Below are 21,271 nucleotides of genomic sequence, written 5' to 3' on the forward strand. Positions count from 1 at the left end.
GTCTTTTCCAAAGAGTCAACATTTACCATGAGGTGGCCAAAGTACTGGAGTTTCAGCTTTAGCATCATTCCTTCCAAAGAAATCCCAGGGGTGATCTCCTTTAGAATGGACAGGTTGGATCTCCTTGCAGTCCATGGGACTCTTAAGAGTCTTCTCCAACACCACAGTTCAAAAGCATCAATTCTTCGGTACTCAGCTTTCTTCACAGTCCAACTCTCACATCCATACATGACCACAGGAAAAACCATAGCCTTGACTAGACGGACCTCTGTTGGCAAAGTAATGTCTCTGCTTTTGAATATGTTGTCTAGGTTGGTCATAACTTTCCTTCCAAGGGGTAAGCATCTTTTAATTTCATGGCTGCAGTCACCATCTGCAGTGATTTTGGAGCTCAAAAAAAAAGTCTGACACTGTTTCCACTGTTTCCCCATCTATTTCCCATGAAGTGATGAGACCAGATGCCATGATCTTCGTTTTCTGAATGTTGAGCTTTAAGCCAACTTTTTCACTCTCCTCTTTCACTTTCATCAAAAGGCTTTTTAGTTCCTCTTCACCTTCTGCCGTAATGGTGGTCTCATCTGCATATCTGAGGTTATTGATATATCTCCCAGCAATCTTGATTCCAGCTTGCGCTTCTTCCAGCCCAGCATTTCTCATGATGTACTCTGCATATAGGTTAAATAAGCAGGATGGCAATATACAGCCTTGACGTACTCCTTTTCCTATTTGGAACCAGTCTGTTCTTCCATGTCCAGTTCTAACTGTTGCTTCCTGACCTGCATATAGGTTTCTCAAGAGGTGAGTCAGGTGGTCTGGTATTCCCATCTCTTTCAGAATTTTCCACAGTTGATTGTGATCTACACAGTCAAAGGCTTTGGTATAGTCAATAAAGCAGAAATAGATGTTTTTTTCTGGAACTCTCTTGCTTTTTCCATGATCCAGCAGATATTGACAATTGGATCTCTGGTTCCTCTGCCTTTTCTAAAACCAGCTTGAACATTTGGAAGTTCACGGTTCACATATTGCTGAAGCTTGGCTTGGAGAATTTTGAACATTACTTTACTAGCATGTGAGGTGAGTTCAATTGTGCGGTAGTTTGAGCATTCTTTGGCATTGCCTTTCTTTGGGATTGGAATGAAAACTGACCTTTCCCAGTCCTGTGGCCACTGCTGAGTTTTCCACATTTGTTGGCATATTGAGTGCAGCACTTTCACAGCATCATCTTTCACGATTTGAAAGAGCTCAACTGGAATTCCGTCACCTCCACTAGCTTTGTTCATAGTGATGCTTTCTAAGGCCCACTTGACTTCACATTCCAGGATGTCTGGCTGTAGGTGAGTGATCACACCATCGTGATTATCTGCGTCGTGAAGATCTTTTTTGTACAGTTCTTCCATGTATTCTTGCCACCTCTTCTTAACATCTTCTGCTTCTGTTCGGTCCATACCATTTCTGTCCTTTATCGAGCCCATCTTTGCATGGAATGTTCCCTTAGTATCTCTAATTTTCTTGAAGAGATCTCTAGTCTTTCCCATTCTGTTGTTTTCCTCTATTTCCTTCATTGATCACTGAGGAAGGCTTTCTTATCTCTTTTTGCTATTCTTTGGAACTCTGCATTCAGATGCTTATATCTTTCCTTTTCTCCTATGCTTTTCGCTTCTCTTCTCTTCACAGCTATTTGTAAGGCCTCCCCAGACAGCCATTTTGCTTTTTTGCATTTCTTTTCCATGGGGATGGTCTTGATCCCTGTCTCCTGCACAGTGTCACGAACCTCACTCCATAGTTCATCAGGCACTCTATCTATCAGATCTAGTCCCTTAAATCTATTTCTCACTTCCACTGTATAATCATAAAGGATTTGATTCAGGTCACACCTGAATGGTCTAGTGGTTTTCCCCACTTTCTTCAATTTAAGTCTGAATTTAGTAATGAGTTCATGATCTGAGCCACAGTCAGCTCCCAATCTTGTTTTTGCTGACTGTATAGAGCTTCTCCATCTTTGGCTGCAAAGAATATAATCAATCTGATTTCAGTGTTGCCCACCTGTTGATGTCCATGTGTAGAGTCTTCTCTTGTGTTGTTGGAAGAGGGTGTTTGCTATGACCAGTGTGTTCTCTTGGCAAAAGTCTGTTAGCCTTTGCCCTGCTTCATTCTGTACTCCAAGGCCAAATTTGCCTGTTATTCCAGGTGTTTCTTGACTTCCTACTTTTGCATTCCAGTCCCCTGTAATGAAAAAGACATCTTTTTTGGGTGTTCTAAAAGTTCTTGTAGGTCTTCATAGAACCGTTAAACTTCAGCTTCTTCAGCATTACTGGTTAGGGCATAGACTTGGATTACTATGATATTGAATGGTTTGCCTAGGAAATGAACAGAGATCATTCTTAGGTCAACATTTTTCCTGCTGGAGGGAGATTTTCTTCCATATCTTAAGATTTGTCACTAATATTTTAGCACGTGTTTTGTGTTTTAGTTTGAAATATGTTTATTTTTTATTCTTTATTTCCTTCTCACTTGCTTCCTCTCCTCACTGCTTTCGTAGAATTCAATGACTGTATTTTGGGACAAAATGTTAGGAGTATGGGAAGCCCGAGCGTGAAAACTCAATTTTCTCATAAACTCAAACACATGGCAGTCAGTATGACATTGGAAGATATGTCTAGAATGTTAGTGTATGTCCATAGCATTTCAGATCGAGGACTCTAAAGGTCTAGGGATGCCATAGGAACAGCTTAGTGTGTTATAGCTAGCTCTCTGTACAACATTAAATCAGGTAGAACCAGAGAAGATTCCCGCCTTAAGTTAGTGTACTCAGTCAAGTGATTGTATTCACCACACTTGCCCTTTAAACACCACCCTTTGAAGAAGATATAGCATACCCGTGTTGCCATCTCCCAGGTTTCTTTCTTCCATCACCAACTTCATACTTTGGCTATTGGATGAATGGCACGCGAAGGCGATTTCCTGTAGGTTGCAGGGACACAGGCACTGATATTGAACTAACATACAGGAGGAAATCCAGAATGAAACGAAGGACCTGCATTGACTGGATGTCAGTGTTTCCATCTGTTCTGAAGACAAAGTAATTTTAGCTTACTGTGGCATAAAACCCATCAAGAGCATTTGATATCATGGAGAATTATAAGCTTCCTACAAGATTTTGTTTTTAACTTCCAGAAAATTCTGATTCACTAGCCTACTAATTTGTTCTACTAAAGTGTTTCCTGTCCCTAAATAGTCCCTGAAGAGCCATGCTCAGCCCCTTTCTACTCTGTTGGTAGAATTCTGAAAGAAGGAACGGTCAGGAACTGGCCACTACACTGGCTGAGCTCATTGACTGGCATTTCTGGCAGAGATGACAGCACCTAACAGGAGACAGAGTATATCAAGCAGTGAGTGTGTGTGAAAGTTGCTCAGTCGTGTCCGACTCTTTGTGACCCCGCAGACAGTGTAGTCCATGGAATTCGCCAGGCCAGAATATGGGAGTGAGTACCCTTTCCCTTCTCCAGAGGATCTTCCCAACCCAGGGATTGAACCCAGGTCTTCCACATTGCAGGTGGATTCCTTACCAGCTGAGCTATCAGGGAAGAGTTCATCCTTATTCATTTTTAACATAATTTTTAAATACATTCTTCAGTTAGTTCAGTTCAATCGCTCAGTCGTGTCTGACTCTTTGGGACCCCATGAATCAAAGCATGCCAGGCCTCCCTGTCCATCACCAACTCTCTTGCTGCTGCTAAGTCACTTCAGTCATGTCTGACTCTGTGTGACCCCATAGACAGCAACCCACCAGGCTCCCCTGTCCCTGGGATTCTCGAGGCAAGAACACTAGAGTGGGTTGCCATTTCCTTCTCCAATGCATGAAAGTGAAAAATGAAAGTGAAGTCGCTCAGTCGTGTCCGACTCTTTGCAACCCCCTGAATTGCAGCAGGCCAGGCCTCCCTGTCCATCACCAACTCTTTATATTTATGTAAATTGAGAATCAGGGTCAAAGGAATAGAGAACACATCCTATCCTATGCAGATGATTTGTGTGTGTGTGTGTGTGTGAGAGAGAGAGAGAGAGAGAGAGAATAGAAAGACAGAGAAACAGAGAAAGAGAGCTAACAATACAGACCAATGCACATAGACCTTGAAAGATTTCCCAAGTGGATTAAAAAGTGTATTTGAAAGAAGAAGTAAGGTGTTCTCACCCTGGGAGAACTAGGGTGCCTGGTGTGTCTGGCGAGGGTGGAGGACTGGCAAGGGTGAGGTTGGGTGGGTAGGCAGAAGCTGGTGATACAAAGTTGGGTATCTTAAACTAAGGCTTTGAACTTTGTCCAAGAAGGTATGATTTCATGGGGTAGCACTTCCTAAAATGGGCTTCCCTGATGGCTCAGATGGTAAAAAATCTGCCTGCCATGTGGGAGACCTGGATTCCATCCCTGGGTCAGGAAGGTCCCCTGGAGAAGGGAACGGCAACCCACTGCAGTATTCTCGCCTGGAGAATTCCATGGACAGAGGACCCTGGCAAGCTATAGTCCATGGATGGGGTTGCAAAGAGTCGGACACAACTGACTAACATTTTCACTTTCCTAATGTAACAAGGCTGTGCATGGGGAGAAGAAGAGAGATTCTCGTGACCAAGCTAGGTCAGTAAACATGTTCTTTATCTGTATCAGTTTAAGAATTCTTTCATATTTCAACATGTACCTTGTTTCCCCAAATTATTTTACGACGGAAACCTTTTCTTACAGAACTGGGGGTTACAAAATCTTAAGGGACCAGTGTTCCACAGATCATGCTTTAGAAATTGTTTTTGGAAAGTTTTACAGAGGTACCTACATCTTTAACATGGCTTTTCATCTAGTTCACAGTGTGACTTTGGGCAAATAACTTCATTTATTTGGGCTCTTTTTTTTTTTCTACTTGCAAACTAAGTTAGGAGAAAATTAAATAGTGTCTGTGCTTCCTTCTAGCACTAATATTCTAGCAGCGAGGGGAAAATATCCTATAATCAGCCTGTCTGGAATATAGATATCAAGCTTGAGGTAAAGCTTCACTCACAAGGATTAAATCAGTGGCAAGTTATATATATATATATATATATATATATATATATATATATACATATATATATATATATATATACACACACATACACACACACAATCAACTTGAAATACTTTAATAATGACTTAGTGCACATTGCTTGAAGGAATGGTTTTTAACAAGGTCATAATTTTTAAGGCTAATGTTCCTTTTTGCCTTGAACATTAGTAAGAATTAGAACCTGGAGTATATAGGTCAATGCATTCTGAGAGGTATTTCTGTGTGTGCTCGCCAAATCAATTAGCCTTTTAAATGAAAGTGAAAACCTCTTTGAGTTCAGGCAAAGTAGATGAAACTAGTCTAACTGGTGAAGATGGAAGAATCTCATGCCTGCAATTAATATTTTTCACCAGTATGTCATAGTGGTAAGAGATAGAATAAAGACATTTCCAAAAAGCTCATGTGGGTTTTTTGGACTTTTTTGATGTGTACTTCTATTTATTCTCTTAAAATATATGCCATAAATTTTTTCCTTGTCATTTAGGCACCATCAATTATTGAACCAATTCAGCACTACACTTCTGAGTCCCATGAATTATGCAAGCTGGGTATTTCTTTTCACATTTTATAGCTCAGAAATCCAAGGTTCAGAAATTTTAGAGATCATGTTCAGGTCTTAAAAGTAAAAAGGTACAAAATTGGAAGTGCAGTTTAAGTCTTTTCTGTATTCTCTGCATTTGTATGAAGTCAATTACCTAAAATATAATCACGTGTATAACATTTATCACAAAGAACTGTATATATACTGTATAAAATTCTCCCAATAATGAAAACTCTCAATGAATTTTTAAAATGTGTTCTGAGTGTCATTATGAGGGCTTCTCCAGTGACTCAGTTCTAAATAATCTGCCTTCAATGTAGGAGACTTGGGTTCAATCCTTGGGTCAAGAAGATCCCCTGGAGAAGGAAATGGCAACACACTCCAGTATTCTTGCTTAGAGAATCCCATGGACAGAGAAGCCTGGCAGGCTACAGTCTATAGAGTTGCAAAGAGTTGGACACAACCAAACAACTAAACATCAACAACAAGGGTCTTTGTAGGTCTAGAGCAGAGCCCAAATTATGTAGCAAAATTCACTATAATGGCCTGAGTCTTCTCGCTTACTCTTTGGTGTCAGGTGAGACTAGATAGGAACATTGGTGAATCACAAGTGTTAGCCATATAGCAACACAGTCCCCTTATGAAGCCGTTTCACCACAGAAAATGGCTCTTGTCATAGTTTGGGTTTTACCCCACGCAGTTCTTCAAACTTTGGACTTGGCTGGAGGTAGTTTATTTGGGAGATTATCCTGCAAAGCCCAAGTGAGTGGAGATGATGAGATGAGAGAGAGAGAGAGAGGGTAATGAAAGACACTAAGATAGGTGAGTGACTGCAGTCATCACTGGGGTTCAATCCCCTGGAGAGTCTCGGAGAAATCCTGGGGCACTGGGGCGTTTATTCACTAACTCTGCCCCTCACTGGTTCAGGGTGGACTCGCTCAGTGAGAGAACTCTGACTCTCATACCCTTCTTGACTGATGCAGCCAAGCTGGCTCCTTTTGAGCCCAGGAGTGTCTACAGAGAGAGGCAGGTGCTTGAGGCAGAAGCTTGTCAATATAGTTGAAGGAGTAATAAACCTCAGTGACATGTGAACTTGGAGATATGTTGAAAGGACAAAAGAAAAATAAAGTTGGACTTCCTTGTTTATAGGCCTCACAGCTGAAAGGCAAACTGTATTAGCCAAGATCATTTTGGTTGCCAGTGATATAACACCCTGTGTGCTAAGGCCGCTTGTATGGCTCTCGAAGGATGCAAGAGTGAATTGTGACACATGAGGGCAGAGAAGGGCCCAGAAAGGATGCTGGTCAGTAAAGACTCATTCCGTCTCTAATTCAACTTCCCTCAGGGTACCAGCATCTCATTCTCCTTCATACACATTCGTGTGTGCACACATACACACACACACACGCACACACCCCGGCTTTTGTGCATCTTACATGCTCCCAGGCTCACAAAGGAAGGAAAGATGACCTTTGACTGTTAGTAACAATTCTGTATTCCTGGTGAAGGAACTAGGACTGATCCACACGAGTTGGAGGTGTTTCAATCCTGCAAGAATGGGCTTGGTAGAGAGCTGGAGAGTTAACCCCATGTGCAAATCCACTAGGATATTGACTAGAACAGATCAGTATTCCACCAAACAACCAAATGGAGGGAAAAGAAGGGATAGCATCTGTGCTTTTTTAAATGACACACTGCGCGCGCGTGTGTGTGTGTGTGTGTGTGTGTGTGCGCGTGTGCATGGTAAGTTGCTTCAGTCATGTCTGTCTCTTTGAGACCCTTTGAACTATAGCCCACTAGGCTCCTCTGTCCATTGGATTCTCCAGGAAAGAATGCTTGAATGGGTTGCCATACATTCTTCCAGGGAATCTTCTCGACCCAGGGATCGAACTTGCATCTCTTATGTCTCCTGAAGTGGCAGGTGGGTTCTTTACTACTAGCGCTATTTGGGAAGCTCAATACTCACTGGATGAGCCCAAAATATACCATATAACTCAGTAGCTGTCTGGAAGCTATTAGATAAGCAGAAAGACAGAGCCAGGTCATAGTTCTGAAACTGCCTGTTAGGGTGGAAGTGGAGTACAGTTTAAGAAAGTTATGTTAATCTTAAAACAGGAAAGAACTATGTCCATTTCAGAATCAAACGGTGCAGAAAAATGTGAATACCTTAGCATCTTCTACACTATACTACTGATATTTTCTAAATTCTGAGTTTAATGGCACCAAATCATGAAAAGGAGTACTGGAAAATATGGACAGATTTTATCCATGTGATTCTCAGTGACAGCTTCAGCTTTTTCTTTCCTGATGAAAATAAAAGTTAGCAAATATATTTGACTAATATTTATAAGTGCTCTAGTGGTAAACTTTGGTTTTTAAAGTGAACCCTATTACAGTAAGACGGGATCCTGCCTCCATTCCTTGGTTCCTCCCTTCATCCCCCCCGCCCCCCGCCTTGTTCACTCAGTCATTCATTCACATTACCATATTACAGGCACTGTACCACATGTTCTCAGCTGTTGGCACCAGACACAAGGTCTCTGCCCTCTTGGTTGTAGTCAAGAGGCTACAGAAGAACCCTGTGGCTTTTTCAGAGAACTATTCCCATTGCAGCCTATTCCCTGAACAGGGTAATAATGGTACTTTAAATTGAGCTCACTTAATTTAATGCTATCGCTTTCTTACAAAGCAAGATCCAGGAAATCAAGGGAGTCAAGTTTTAATCAAGAATCAAAGTATATTTGTATAGTTATTGTGTGTTAGGGCTATAGGATTGTATAAAATAAAAATGTAATGCCAACATAATTTTATTATTAGAGTTTTCAAAGAAGACATAAGTTTATCTGTTGTCAACAGAGCTCAAAATGAGGTACGCAGGATAAAATTTTTTCCAACTATTTCCGTAAGGTTCCATTATGTTGCTGAACACAGAAAAATTATTTTAATCACTAAGAAATGTAGGGCTTACCTGGAGGTGAAAAGGCCCCTGTCTGATAACAGTTTAGCTATCTCCCTGCCTATTAGTGTTAACATACTTATTCAAGCAAGGTCTCAAATGTTATTCACAATGTTCAGTGTATAATTAATGATGATGGGGGTGGTGATGACAGTGGTGGTGATAATAATACTACTCCATTTTTGTACAAAGTACTAGGATTCCTAAACCAGTTTCTCAAATTCAAATTTGTTTCTCATAAAAATTTCAAGAAACAAGAAGGGGCCACTCTTATTTTACAGATGTGGATACTTAGGCTGAAAGAGTTTAAATGATACATCCAAGATCATACAGGTAATACTGACAAAACCATGCCCGTAATCCAGTTCGGTTGGGAATACTGTTTTGTCTTGTTGCTGTTCCTAAGTCGTATGCACCTCTTTGCAAGCCCATGGACGGCAGCATGCCAGGCTCCTCTGTCCTTCAGTTTCTCCAGGAGTTTGCTCAAACCTGTGTCCATAGTCAGTGACGCCATCCAACCATCTCATCTTCTGTTGCCTCCTTCTCCTCCTGTCCTCAATCTTTCCCAGCATCCAGGTGTTTTCCAAGGAGTTGGCTCTTCACATCAGGTAGCCAAATTATTGGAGATTCCGCTTCAGTCTTTCCAATGAATATTCAGGGTTGATTTCCTTTAGGATTGACTAGTTTGATCTCCTTGCAGTCCAAGGGACTCTCGAGTCTTCTCCAGCACCACAGTTTGAGAACAGTCTTTGTGGTCCAACTGCCACATCCATTTCACGACTGCTGGGAAAACCATAGCTTTGAGTGTGATGCTACCTGTCAGCAGTGCTGTCTCTGCCTTTGACTATGCTATCTAAGTTTGTCAGAGCTTTTCTTCCAAGGAGCAAGCGTCTTTTAATTTCATGGCTGCAGTCACCATCTGTTACCTTAGTCTTAGTTTGATCTTAAGAGAGGCCTATGGGCAGTTATTGTACTAAATGATTTTTGCTCTCATTCTAAGCTCAAAAACAACAGTGTTAAATAGCCCCATGCCTAAAATTCTGAAAGGTTACCAAATGTCATGAAAACAATTAATAACTTGATTATTTCTACATAATCGCCCTCCCTTTGTAATCAAAGCCTTTGGAGTAAACTCTTTGCAGAACTGACTTCCGTAAACTTTGTGAAAATGAGAAATAAGAATGAGCAGAACAGAAAAATACCCGCTGTACATGTCTTTAGTGATACATACATAAGATAGTTTAAAATTTATTAAATTGAATTAAAGATTTTAAAGTCTGATGAAAAATCAAAAAGAAGTTCACACAGTTAATATTCATGTTTAAAGGAATATATTAAATTGTCACTTTTTAAAAAATCAGTTATCCTTTACCCCATTCTGTTGGTGATAACCAGGCAGAGCAAGCACCACTGAATGGCTAATAAAGTGTCCAACTACAGTCACAGTTATAATTACTGGTAGTAATAGTTGTTCTGGTGGTAATAGTTGTACTGATAATAACAGTTTATATTTACTATAGATAAAATTACAAAATAAGTATTAATTATTAATACTAATTTAACCATAACTACCATGAAAACTAAAAAGCCTCTTGATGAAAGTGAAAGAGAAGAGTGAAAAAGTTGGCTCATCATTCTGAAAACTAAGATCATGCCATCTGGTACCATTCAGTTCAGTTCAGTTCAGTCGCTCAGTCGTGTCCGACTCTTTGTGACCCCATGAATCGCAGCACGCCAGGCCTCCCATCCATCACCAACTCCCGGAGTTCACTCAGACTCACGCCCATCGAGTCCGTGATGCCATCTAGCCATCTCATCCTCTGTCGTCCCCTTCTCCTCCTGCCCGCATTCCCTCCCAGTGTCAGAGTCTTTTCCAATGAGTCAACTCTTTCCATGAGGTGGCCAAAGTCCTTCCAGAGAAATCTCAGCACTAATCTCCTTCAGAATAGACTGGTTGGATCTCCTTGCAGTCTAAGGGACTCTCAGGAGTCTTCTCCAACACCATGGTTCAAAAGCATCAATTCCTTGGCACTCAGCCTTCTTCACAGTCCAACTATCACTTCCATATATGACTACTGGAAAAACCATAGCATTGACTAGACGGACCTTAGTTGGCAAAGTAATGTCTCTACTTTTGAATATGCTATCTAGGTTGGTCATAACTTTTCTTCCAAGGAGTAAGCGTCTTTTAATTTCATGACTGGAGTCACCATCTGCAGTGATTTTGGAACCCCCCAAAATAAAGTCTGACACTGTTTCCCCATCTATTTCCCATGAAGTGATGGGACCGGATGCCATGATCTTCGTTTTCTGAAAGTTGAGCTTTAAGCCAACTTTTTCACTCTCCTCTTTCACTTTCATCAAGAGGCTTTTTAGTTCCTCTTCACTTTCTGCCATAAGGGTGCTGTCATTTGCATATCTGAGGTGATTGATATTTCTCCCAGCAATCTTGATTCCAGCTTGTGCATCTTCCAGCCCAGCGTTTCTCATGATGTATTCTGCATAGAAGTTAAATAAGCAGGGTGACAATATACTTCATGGCAAATAGATGGGGAAACATTGGAAATAGTGACAGACTTTATGTTTTGGGGCTCCAAAATCACTGCAGATGGTGACTGCAGCCATGCAATTAAGATGCTTGCTCCTTGGAAGAAAGTTATGACCAACCTAGACAGCATATTAAAGAGCAGAGACATTATTTTGCCAACAAAGGTCCATCTAGTCAAACCTATGGTTTTTCCTGTAGTTGTGTATGGAAGTGAGAGTTGGACTAGGCAGAAAGCTAACTGCCAAAGAATTGATGTTTTTGAACTGTAGTGCTGGAGAAGGCTCTTGAGAGTCCGTTGGACTGCAAGGAGATACAACCAGTCCATCTTAAAAGAAATCAGTCCTGAATATTCATTGGAAGGACTGATGCTGAAGCTGAAACTCCAATACTTTGGCCACCTGATGCATAGAACTGACTCATTTGGAAAGACCCTGATTCTGGGAAAGATTGAAGGTGAGTGGAAAAGGGGACGACAGAGGATGAGATGGTTGGATTGTATCACCAACTCAATGGACATGAGTTTGATTAAACTCTGGGAGTTGGTGACGGACACGGAGGCCTGGCATGCTGCAATCCATGGGGTTGCAAAGAGTCAGACACGACTGAGCAATTGAAATGAACTGAACTGAACTATAGAACTCTGAATGCTTAGAATCTTCTGTGAATGCTGGAATTTTGCCATCATGCTGCCTGTCTGCACAGTACAGTTTTGGTTGTCAGTAATTACAATCCTGTTTAGATATTTTGGGGCAGTAGTGGAAAGTGAAAGGGGATAATAGCTTTTGCTACTCAAAAGAGGAAGTTAGAAGCTGTGTTTAGAAGATGTGACTGAACGACTGAACTGAACCATGAAAAGTGAATGTGTTAGTTGCTCAGTCATGTCCAACTCTTTGCAATCCTATAGACACTGCCAGGCTCCTCTGTCCATGGGATTTTCCATGCAAGAATACTGGAGTGGATAGCCCTTCCCTTTTCCAGGGGATCTTTCCAACCAAGGAATTGAACCCATGTGTCCTGCATTGCAGGAAGATTCTTTACCATCTGAGCCACAAGGGAAGCCCAAAGCTACCATAACTAGCATTATACCATTTCATTTTTATCATCACTTATAGGTGAAGAAATGGAGGTTCAGAGAACTTAATAACTTTGCCATTTTAAGTCAGCTTTTTGGTGGTTTAAAGAGATCAGTGTTGCCTTTAACGTTCTTATGCAATTACCCATCAACTTGGAGCCTCAGCCTGATTTGTAGGCATCTTACAGAACAGTAGTCCTCAACAGGACTGTTCCTGAAGCTGAAGTTCCAGTACTTTGGCCCCCTGATTCGAAGAGTTGACTCATTAGAAAAGACCCTGATGCTGGAAAAGGCAGAAAGCAAAGGAGAAGGGGGTGGCAGAGGATAACATGGTTAGGTAGCATTACTGACTCAATGACTGTAAATTTGAGCAAGATCTGGGGGATAATGAAGGACAGCGGAGCCCGGAGTCCTGCAGTCTGTGGGTCTGCAAAGAGTCGGACACAACTTAGTGACTGAACGACAACAACGATCCTCAACAGGAGTGATTTTAACCCCCAGGAGACGTGGCCATATCTGGAGACATTTGTGACTGTCTCATTTGGAAGGGGGAATGCTGCTGGCCTGTAGGGAGTGGAAGCCACTGATGCTGATAATATCCTACAAACCACAGGACAGCCCTACAAGAAAGAATTTTTCAGCCCAAATTGTCGGTGATGCTGAGTTGAGAAACCCTGGTATAAGCCTATAAGACTGACTAATGATGGGAGATGTTTTATTTAAATCACTTGGTATGATACCATTTAGAATGTTATTTGTTAAGAAGATAGAGCTCAATTTCCTCTGGCCCAAGCCTCCTTAGGGGAAGGAGGAAGGAGCCTGTAGTACCATTTCAAAGAGCAAAGCCAGAGCAATCATACTATTCTGAATGCCAAAGAGATTGTCAGGCTGATGGTCTTGTGAAGTGACTGACACTTTTGTCAGCTCCCAAGAAAATTACTTAAACTTGAGTCTTTTGCAGGTATGCAAAATCGGTAGATTTTATGAAAATTGGACCTTTATTTCAAAGATTTGACTTTCAGAGTTTAAAATACAGACAAGTTGTTTCCAGGTGGAAAAAGAACCAGGAATCCAAATTTCAAAAGGGAGTGATAGCAAGTGATAATTTAATCTGACACTCACAGCTGAGGTGAAGCACATTTGCGATAAGAATTTAGCACTGTTATCCTCACCCTGAAAATATACTGAGTGCCTCTTCATGATGCCTTCAGCTACTCTCCTCTCACTTATACTAAGTTGAGTGTTCAAAAATTTCAGAATACAGACTAGGAGCATGCATTTCTTCTTAGTCACATAAACTTGAGTGGCGCTAGTGATTCATCAACAAAATTCTCAGTGGGCACCAGGAAGACTGGGGCCTGGGGCCTCTGTACCCACTTAGCATCTCCCCCCTCCCCAGCCATCTCTCAGCACCCAGTCCAAACAGTTCCAACATCTGGCATTTAGTAAATATCCAGGGGGATATTAAATACTGAACTACAGCTTGACCTACGGGGGCAGCAGAGAATGAGATGCTTCGTTCATTTGTTCAGTTGCTCAGTTGTGTCCGCCAGGCCTCCCTGTCCATCACCATCTCCTGGAGTTCACTCACACTCACGTCCATCGAGTTGGTGATGCCATCCAGCCATCTCATCCTCTTTCATCCCCTTCTCCTCCTGCCCCCAATCCCTCCCAGCATCAGAGTCTTTTCCAATGAGTCAGCTCTTCGCATGAGGTGGTCAAAGTATTGGAGTTTCAGCTTTAGCATCATTCCTTCCAAAGTACACCCAGGGCTGATCTCCTTCAGAATGGACTGGTTGGATCTTAGATAGCATCAATGACTCAGTGAACATAAACTTGAGCAAACTTAGGAAGACAGTGGAGGACAGAGGCGCTTAGTGTGCTGCAGTTAATGGGGCTGCAAGAACCAGATCTGACAGCAACTGAACAACAGCAACAACAGCTTGATAAAGATCTGATGACAATAGGTGGCCAGCGGCTCTGTTAACATCAACTAGTTAAAAGTATAAATTATTGTTACCGTCTTTCTAAATTCCGTATATATGCGTTAGTATACTGTATTGGTATTTTTCTTTTTTTTTTTATATATATTTTATTTTTTTTTTAGTTTTTTATTTTTTAAATTTTAAAATCTTTAATTCTTACATGCATTCCCAAACATGAACCCCCCTCCCACCTCCCTCCCCATAACATCTTTCTGGGTCATCCCCATGCACCAGCCCCAAGCATGCTGCATCCTGCGTCAGACATAGACTGGCGATTCAATTCACATGATAGTATACATGTTAGAATGTCATTCTCCCAAATCATCCCACCCTCTCCCTCTCCCTCTGAGTCCAAAAGTCTGTTATACACATCTGTGTCTCTTTCCCTGTCCCGCATACAGGGTCGTCATTGCCATCTTCCTAAATTCCATATATATGTGTTAGTATACTGTATTGGTGTTTTTCTTTCTGGCTTACTTCACTCTGTATAATCGGCTCCAGTTTCATCCATCTCATCAGAACTGATTCAAATGAATTCTTTTTAACCGCTGAGTAATACTCCATTGTGTATATGTACCACAGCTTTCTTATCCATTCATCTGCTGATGGACATCTAGGTTGTTTCCATGTCCTGGCTATTATAAACAGTGCTGCAATGAACATTGGGGTACATGTGTCTCTTTCAATTCTGGTTTCCTCGGTGTGTATGCCCAGAAGTGGGATTGCTGGGTCATAAGGTAGTTCTATTTGCAATTTTTTAAGGAATCTCCACACTGTTCTCCATAGTGGCTGTACTAGTTTGCATTCCCACCAACAGTGCAGGAGGGTTCCCTTTTCTCCACACCCTCTCCAGCATTTATTGCTTGCAGATTTTTGGATCGCAGCCATTCTGACTGGTGTGAAGTGGTACCTCATTGTGGTTTTGATTTGCATTTCTCTAATAATGAGTGATGTTGAGCATCTTTTCATGTGTTTGTTAGCCATCCGTATGTCTTCTTTGGAGAAATGTCTATTTAGTTCTTTGGCCCATTTTTTGATAGGGTCGTTTATTTTTCTGGAGTGGAGCTGCAGAAGTTGCTTGTATATTTTTGAGATTAGTTGCTTGTCAGTTGCTTCATTTGCTATTATTTTCTCCCATTCAGAAGGCTGTCTTTTCACCTTGCTTATATTTTCCTTTGTTGTGCAGAAGCTTTTAATTTTAATTAGATCCCATTTGTTTATTTTTGCTTTTATTTCCAGCATTCTGGGAGGTGGATCATAGAGGATCCTGCTGTGATTTATGTCTGAGAGTGTTTTGCCTATGTTCTCCTCTAGGAGTTTAATAGTTTCTGATCTTACATTTAGATCTTTAATCCATTTTGAGTTTATTTTTGTGTGCGGTGTTAGAAAGTGATCTAGTTTCATTCTTTTACAAGTGGTTGACCAGTTTTCCCAGCACCACTTGTTAAAGAGATTGTCTTTACTCCATTGTATATTCTTGCCTCCTTTGTCAAAGATAAGGTGTCCATATGTGTGTGGATTTATCTCTGGGCTTTCTATTTTGTTCCATTGATCTATATGTCTGTCTTTGTGCCAGTACCATACTGTCTTGATGACTGTGGCTTTGTAGTAGAGCCTGAAGTCAGGCAAGTTGATTCCTCCAGTTCCATTCTTCTTTCTCAAGATTGCTTTGGCTATTCGAGGTTTTTGTATTTCCATACAAATCTTGAAATAATTTGTTCTAGTTCTGTGAAAAATGTGGCTGGTAGCTTGATAGGGATTGCATTGAATTTGTAAATTGCTTTGGGTAGTATACTCATTTTCACTATATTGATTCTTCCAATCCATGAACATGGTATATTTCTCCATCTATTAGTGTCCTCTTTGATTTCTTTCATCAGTGTTTTATAGTTTTCTATATATAGGTCTTTAGTTTCTTTAGGTAGATATATTCCTAAGTATTTTATTCTTTTTGTTGCAATGGTGAATGGAATTGTTTCCTTAATTTCTTTTCTACTTTCTCATTATTCGTGTATAGGAATGCAAGGGATTTCTGTGTGTTGATTTTATATCCTGCAACTTTACTATATTCATTGATGAGCTCTAGTAATTTTCTGGTGGAGTCTTTAGGGTTTTCCATGTAGAGGATCATGTCATCTGCAAACAGTGAGAGTTTTACTTCTTCTTTTCCAATTTGGATTCCTTTTATTTCTTTTTCTGCTCTGATTGCTGTGGCCAAAACTTCCAGAACTATGTTGAATAGTAGCGGTGAAAGTGGACACCCTTGTCTTGTTCCTGACTTTAGGGGAAATGCTTTCAATTTTTCACCATTGAGGATAATGTTTGCTGTGGGTTTGTCATAGATAGCTTTTATTATGTTGAGGTATGTTCCTTCTATTCCTGCTTTCTGGAGAGTTTTTATCATAAATGGATGTTGAATTTTGTCAAAGGCCTTCTCTGCATCTATTGAGATAATCATATGGTTTTTATTTTTCAATTTGTTAATGTGGTGAATTACATTGATTGATTTGCGGATATTGAAGAATCCTTGCATCCCTGGGATAAAGCCCACTTGGTCATGGTGTATGATCTTTTTAATGTGTTGTTGGATTCTGATTGCTAGAATTTTGTTGAGGATTTTTGCATCTATGTTCATCAGAGATATTGGCCTGTAGTTTTCTTTTTTTGTGACATCTTTGTCAGGTTTTGGTATTAGGGTGATGGTGGCCTCATAGAATGAGTTTGGAAGTTTACCTTCCTCTGCAATTTTCTGGAAGAGTTTGAGTAGGATAGGTGTTAGCTCTTCTCGAAATTTTTGGTAGAATTCAGCTGTGAAGCCATCTGGACCTGGGCTTTTGTTTGCTGGAAGATTTCTGATTACAGTATCAATTTCCGTGCTTGTGATGGGTCTGTTAAGATTTTCGATTTCTTCCTGGTTCAGTTTTGGAAAATTGTACTTTTCTAAGAATTTGTCCATTTCTTCCACGTTGTCCATTTTATTGGCATACAACTGCTGATAGTAGTCTCTTATGATCCTTTGTATTTCTGTGTTGTCTGTTGTGATCTCTCCATTTTCATTTCTAATTTTATTGATTTGATTTTTCTCTCTTTGCTTCTTGATGAGTCTGGCTAATGGTTTGTCAATTTTATTTATCCTTTCAAAGAACCAGCTTTTGGGTTTGTTGATTTTTGCTATGGTCTCTTTTGTTTCTTTTGCATTTATTTCTGCCCTAATTTTTAAGATTTCTTTCCTTCTACTAACTCTGGGGTTCTCCAACTCTTCCTTTTCTAGTTGCTTTAGTTGTAGAGTTAGGTTGTTTATTTGACTTTTTTCTTGCTTCTTGAGGTATGTCTGTATTGCTATGAACTTTCCTCTTAGCACTGCTTTTATAGTGTCCCACAGGTTTTGGGTTGTTGTGTTTTCATTTTCATTAGTTTCTATGCATATTTTGATTTCTTTTTGATTTCTTCTGTGATTTGTTGGTTATTCAGAAGTGTGTTGTTCAACCTCCATATGTTGGAATTTTTAATAGTTTTTCTCCTGTAATTGAGATCTAATCTTAATGCATTATGGTCAGAAAAGATGCTTGGAATGATTTCGATTTTTTGAATTTATCAAGTTTAGATTTATGGCCCAGGATGTGATCTATCCTGGAGAAGGTTCCATGAGCACTTGAAAAAAAGGTGAAATTCGTTGTTTTGGGGTGAAATGTCCTATAGATATCAATTAGGTCTAACTGATCTAATGTATCATTTAAAGTTTGCATTTCTTTGTTAATTTTCTGTTTAGTTGATCTGTCCATAGGTGTGAGTGGGGTATTAAAGTCTCCCACTATTATTGTGTTATTGTTGATTTCCCCTTTCATACTTGTTAGCATTTGTCTTACATATTGTGGTGCTCCTATATTGGGTGCATATATATTTATAATTGTTATATCTTCTTCTTGGATTGTTCCTTTGATCATTATGTAATGGCCTTCTTTGTCTCTTTTCACAGCCTTTGTTTTAAAGTCTATTTTATCGGATATGAGTATTGCCACTCCTGCTTTCTTTTGGTCTCTATTCGCGTGGTATATCTTTTTCCAGCCCTTCACTTTCAGTCTGTATGTGTCCCTTGTTTTGAGGTGGGTCTCTTGTAAGCAGCATATAGAGGGGTCTTGTTTTTGTATCCATTCGGCCAGTCTTTGTCTTTTGGTTGGGGCGTTCAACCCATTTACGTTTAAGGTAATTATTGATAAGTATGATCCCGTTGTCATTTACTTTATTGTTTTGGATTCAGGTTTATACACCCTTTTCGTGTTTCCTGTCTAGAGGATATCCTTTAGAATTTGTTGGAGAGCTGGTTTGGTGGTGCTGAATTCTCTCAGCTTTTGCTTGTCTGTAAAGCTTTTGATTTCTCCTTCGTATTTGAATGAGATCCTTGCTGGGTACAGTAATCTGGGCTGTAGGTTATTGTCTTTCATCACTTTAAGTATGTCTTGCCATTCCCTCCTGGCCTGAAGAGTTTCTATTGACAGATCAGCTGTTATCCTTATGGGAATCCCCTTGTGTGTTATTTGTTGTTTTTCCCTTGCTGCTTTTAATATTTGTTCTTTGTGTTTGATCTTTGTTAATTTGATTAATATGTGTCTTGGGGTGTTACGCCTTGGGTTTATCCTATTTGGGACTCTCTGTGTTTCTTGGACTTGGGTGATTATTTCCTTCCCCATTTTAGGGAAGTTTTCAACTATTATCTCCTCAAGGATTTTCTCATGATCTTTCTTTCTGTCTTCTTCTTCTGGGACTCCTATAATTCCGAATGTTGGAGCGTTTCATATTGTCCTGGAGGTCTCTGAGATTGTCCTCGTTTCTTTTAATTCGTTTTTCTTGTTTCCTCTCTGATTCATTTATTTCTACCATTCTATCTTCTATTTCACTAATCCTATCTTCTGCCTCCATTATTCTACTATTTGTTGCCTCCAGAGTGTTTCTGATCTCATTTATTGTGTTATTCATTATATTTTGACTCTTTTTTATTTCTTCTAGGTCCTTGTTAAACCTTTCTTGCATCTTCTCAATCCTTGTCTCTAGGCTATTTATCTGTGTTTCCATTTTGATTTCAAGATTTTGGATCATTTTCACTATCAATATTCGGAATTCCTTCTCTGGTAGATTCCCTACTTCTTCCTCTTTTGTTTGGTTTGGTGGGCAACTCTCCTGTTCCTTTACCTGCTGAGTATTCCTCTGTCTCTTCATCTTGGTTATATTGCTGCGTTTGGGGTGGCCTTTTTATATTCTGATAATTTGTGGAGTTCTCTTTATTATGGAGCTTCCTCACTTTGGGTGGGGTTTCTTTCTGGCTTACTTCACTCTGTATAATAGGCTCCAGTTTCATCCACCTCATTAGAACTGATTCAAATGTATTCTTTTTAATGGCTGAGTAATACTCCATTGTGTATATGTACCACAGCTTTCTTATCCATTCATTTGCTGATGGACATCTAGGTTGTTTCCATGTCCTGGCTATTATAAACAGTGCTGCAGTGAACATTGGGGTACACGTGTCTCTTTGAATTCTGGTTTCCTCAGTGTGTATGCCCAGCAGTGGGATTGCTGGGTCATAAGGCAGTTTTATTTGCAATTTTTTAAGGAATCTCCACACTGTTCTCCATAGTGGCTGTACTAGTTTGCATTCCCACCAACAGTGTAGGAGGGTTCCCTTTTCTCCACACGAGTTATGTTGATGTATGGCAAAACCAATACAGTATTGTAAAGTAATTAACCTCTAATTAAAATAAATAAATTTATATTTAAAAAAAGTAGAAATTAAATATCACAGTGAAAAACTAATTATTACTGGAAAAAAGAGTTAGAAGACTAAACTTAAGTTTCTAGTAACTGGCTGATTTCTGCAGGCCACACCAACTACCTTAAAGTTTTCATTTCCTCACCTGTAAAATGGGGAGCTGGGGAGGGCAATCTGGAAGTCTGAGATTCCCTCCACTTTTAATATTCCACTGTTTTTAAAGGGAAGAAGAAATAAAAATGTTCCTCAGATCCAAAATAACTTCTGTGAAATTATTCATTTTTTGAATAGTCTCTCACGCATGAATAAAGAGTTTAATCTGCCCCTAAAATTCTGATATTATGAATGTGTAGCGAAGGTAAACATTTTTGAAATAGCTTACTGCACTTTGGTCCTTTGTGTCTTTGTGCAGGACTTTCTCCTAAGTTATCCCAAAGCATCCATTTGTGGGTGGGGAGTGGGGAGGGGAGGACTGAGACACTCTGAATAAGAATGCAAATAGAAAGTAAAGGTTAATAATATTCACCCACTCTCTGAAAAAGTAGGCTTTCCTAATCTCCAACAATGTCCTTTCGTGTGCTTAAAAACAGGCCTTGCCAAGAAATAAAGGGTTTTCTAAATTCCTTTATATTCCCATTTACTATATCAAGAGACAGTCTCATAGCCTTGATCATAGCACTTCACATAAAGGGGAGTTTAGCCAGATAGGAAGACAGAAATCCATGCAAACCCCTCCTAGCAGTGGTAGGGACAGGTGTCTCAAACTCTGAATATTTAAACTTTTGACTCAATCAGACAGGCACTGGACTTTCTAGGTAGCCTTTTAAATTACTACATTTTACTCTGTTCAAATGGTTAGACTAACACTTCATGTTTTTTCCAGTACTTTAAAAATAAATTCCTTCTTTGAAATTTCTTTCCAATTATCTTTCATCTGCTTAAGTTCATATATATTTTCTTTTATTTACTCTCTCAACAAGTGTTACTGAACATCTACCATGCACAGGGTCCTGGGAATGTAGAAGTGAGACTATGTAAATAATGTCCCTACCCTCATGGAAACCCATCCTAGTTGGAGAGACCCAAGTGTTAGACCATAAAGAAGACTGCATGCTGAAGAACTGTGGTGCTGGAGAAGACTCTTGAGAGTCCCTTGGACTGCAGGGAGATCAAACCAGAAAACCCAATAGGAAATTAACCCTGAATATTTATTGGAAGGAATGAAACTGAAGTTCCAATACTTTGGCTACCTGATGTGAAAAGCAGACTTATTTGAAAAGAGTGATGCTGGGAAAGCTTGAAGGCAGGAGAAAAGGGG

General features: G+C 40.0%; 1 protein-coding gene across 1 annotated transcript in view; it reads left to right on the top strand.

Annotated features, from left to right (window-relative positions):
* Nucleotides 1-21,271, top strand: part of CNTNAP2 (contactin associated protein 2) — a 2,342,027-nt gene that overhangs the window by 1,462,001 nt on the left and 858,755 nt on the right. The window lies entirely within an intron of this gene.

This window comes from Ovis aries, chromosome 4 (genome assembly GCF_016772045.2).
Source record: "Ovis aries strain OAR_USU_Benz2616 breed Rambouillet chromosome 4, ARS-UI_Ramb_v3.0, whole genome shotgun sequence".
NCBI classification, from domain to species: Eukaryota; Metazoa; Chordata; class Mammalia; order Artiodactyla; family Bovidae; genus Ovis; species Ovis aries.